A 3,534-nucleotide genomic window follows, 5' to 3' on the forward strand; every position below is an offset into this window, starting at 1 on the left:
GATCGAAAAACTGTTGTATTTATTTTGTATTTTATGCCTCTGGCGTTGACTCCTAAGGCCGTAGCTATTCGATGTGGTGGAGCAACGCCCTAGAGTGAAGCCTAGGTTGCCCGGAAAGTAGAAATGACCATTACCTCCACACTGTTTGCAATTATTCATTTTATACAGTGGAGAAACTGTTGTATTTATATTGTTTTTTATAGTTATGGCGTTGACTTCTAAGGCCCTAACTATTCGATGTGGTTGAGCAACGCCCTAGAGTGAAGCCTAGATTGCCCGGAACGTAGAAATGACCACAACTTTCACTCTGGTTTCAATTATTCGTTTTATACAATGGAAAAGCTGTTCTATTTATTTTGTATTTTATGCTTCGGGCGTTGACTTCTATGGCCCTAACTATTCGATCTGGTGGACCAACGCCCTAGAGTGAAGCCTAGGTTGCCCGGAACGTAGAAATGACCACAACTTTCACACTGGTTGCAATTATTCGTTTTATACGATGGAAAAACTGTTGTGTTTATTTTGTATTTGGTGCTTCTGGCGTTGACTTCTTAGGCCCTAACTGTTGGATGTGGTGGACCAAAGCCCTAGAGTGAAGCCTAGGTTGCCCGGAACGTAGAAATGATCGTTACTTTCTCACTGTTAGCAAATGTACATTATATACCATGGAAAACCTGTTGTATTTATATTGTATTTTATGCTTCTGGCGTTGACTTCTTAGGCCCTAACTATTTGATCCGGTGGAGCACCGCCCTGTAGTGAAGCCTAGGTTGCCCGGAACGTGGAAATGACCATAACTATCACACTGGTTTCAATTATTCGTTTTATACAATGGAAAAGCTGTTCTATTTATTTTGTGCTTCGGGCGTTGACTTCTATGGCCCTATGTATTCGATCTTGTGTAGCAATGCCTCAGAGTTAAGTCTAGGATGCCCGCAACGTAGAAATGGCTATTACTTTCACACTGTTTGCAATTATTCATATTATACAGTGGAAAAACAGTTGTATTTATATTGCATTTTATGCTTCTGGCATTGACTTCTAAGGCCCTAACTATTCGATGTGGTGGAGCAACGTCCTAGAGTGAAGCCTAGGTTGCACGGAACGTAGAAATGACCATTACTTCCTCACTGTTTGCAATTATTCATTTTATACAATGGAAAAACTGTTGTATTTATATTGTTTTTTATAGTTATGGCGTTCACTTCTAAGGCCGTAGCTATTCGATGTGGTGGAGCCATGCCCTAGAGTGAAGCCTAGGATGCCCGTATCGTAGAAATGACCATATCTTTCACACTGGTTGCAATTACTCCTGTTATACGATGGTAAAACTGTTGTATTTCTATTGTATTTTATGGTTCTGGCGTTGACTTGTTAGGCCCTAACTATTCGATCTGGTGGAGCAACGCCCTAGAGAGAAGCCTAGATTGCCCGGAACGTAGAAATGACCATAACTATCAAACTGGTTGCAATTGCTCGTTTTATACGATGGAAAGACTGTTGTATTTATATTGTATTTTATAGTTATGGCGTTGTCTTCTAGGGCCGTAGCTATTCGATGTGGTTGAGCAACGCCCTAGAGTGAAGCCCAGGTTGCCCGGAACGTAGAAATGACTATAACTTTCACACTGGTTTCAATAATTCGTTTTATACAATGGAAAAGCTGTTCTATTTATTTTGTATTTTATGCTTCGGGCGTTCACTTCAAAGGCCCTAACTATTCGATCTGGTGGACCAACACCCTAGAGTGAAGCCTAGGTTGCCGGGAATGTAGAATTGACCATTACCTTCACACTGTTTGCGATTATTCATTTTATGCGACGGTAAAACTGTTGTTCATATATCGTATTTTATGCTTTTGGCGTTGACTTCTTAGGCCCTAACTATTCGATCAGGTGGAGCAACGCCCTAGAGTGTAGCCTAGGTTGCCCGGAATGTAGAAATGATCATCACTTTCACACTGGTTGCAATTATTCTTGTTATACGATCGAAAAACTGTTGTATTTATTTTGTATTTTATGCCTCTGGCGTTGACTCCTAAGGCCGTAGCTATTCGATGTGGTGGAGCAACGCCCTAGAGTGAAGCCTAGGTTGCCCGGAAAGTAGAAATGACCATTACCTCCACACTGTTTGCAATTATTCATTTTATACAGTGGAGAAACTGTTGTATTTATATTGTTTTTTATAGTTATGGCGTTGACTTCTAAGGCCCTAACTATTCGATGTGGTTGAGCAACGCCCTAGAGTGAAGCCTAGATTGCCCGGAACGTAGAAATGACCACAACTTTCACTCTGGTTTCAATTATTCGTTTTATACAATGGAAAAGCTGTTCTATTTATTTTGTATTTTATGCTTCGGGCGTTGACTTCTATGGCCCTAACTATTCGATCTGGTGGACCAACGCCCTAGAGTGAAGCCTAGGTTGCCCGGAACGTAGAAATGACCACAACTTTCACACTGGTTGCAATTATTCGTTTTATACGATGGAAAAACTGTTGTGTTTATTTTGTATTTGGTGCTTCTGGCGTTGACTTCTTAGGCCCTAACTGTTGGATGTGGTGGACCAAAGCCCTAGAGTGAAGCCTAGGTTGCCCGGAACGTAGAAATGACCGTTACTTTCTCACTGTTAGCAAATGTACATTATATACCATGGAAAAGCTGTTGTATTTATATTGCATTTTATGCTTCTGGCGTTGACTTCTTAGGCCCTAACTATTTGATCCGGTGGAGCACCGCCCTGTAGTGAAGCCTAGGTTGCCCGGAACGTGGAAATGACCATAACTATCACACTGGTTTCAATTATTCGTTTTATACAATGGAAAAGCTGTTCTATTTATTTTGTATTTTATGCTTCGGGCGTTGACTTCTATGGCCCTATGTATTCGATCTTGTGTAGCAATGCCTCAGAGTTAAGTCTAGGATGCCCGCAACGTAGAAATGGCTATTACTTTCACACTGTTTGCAATTATTCATATTATACAGTGGAAAAACAGTTGTATTTATATTGCATTTTATGCTTCTGGCATTGACTTCTAAGGCCCTAACTATTCGATCTGGTGGAGCAACGCCCTAGAGTGAGGCCTAGGTTGCCCTTAACGTAGAAATGACCATTACCTTCACACTGTTTGCGATTATTCATTTTATACGATGGTAAAACTGTTGTATTTATTTTGTATTTTATGCTTCTGGCATTGACTTCTAAGGCCCTAGCTATTCCATCTGGTGGAGCAACGCCCTAGAGTGGAGCCTAGTTCGCCCGAAACGTGGAAATGACCATTACTTTCACTCTGGTTGCAATTATCCCAGCTGTACGATGGACAAACTGTAGAATTTTGATTGTACTTTATGCTTCAGGCGTTGACTTCTTAGGCCCTAACTATTCGCTCTGGTGGAACAACGCCCTAGGGTGAAGCCTAGGTTGCCCGGAACGTAGAAATGACCATTACCTTCACACTGTTTGCGATTATTCATTTTATACGATGGTAAAACTGTTGTACATATATCGTATTTTATGCTTCTGGCGTTGACTTCTT

This window comes from Calliopsis andreniformis, unplaced genomic scaffold, assembly GCF_051401765.1.
Source record: "Calliopsis andreniformis isolate RMS-2024a unplaced genomic scaffold, iyCalAndr_principal scaffold0001, whole genome shotgun sequence".
Taxonomy (NCBI): Eukaryota; Metazoa; Arthropoda; class Insecta; order Hymenoptera; family Andrenidae; genus Calliopsis; species Calliopsis andreniformis.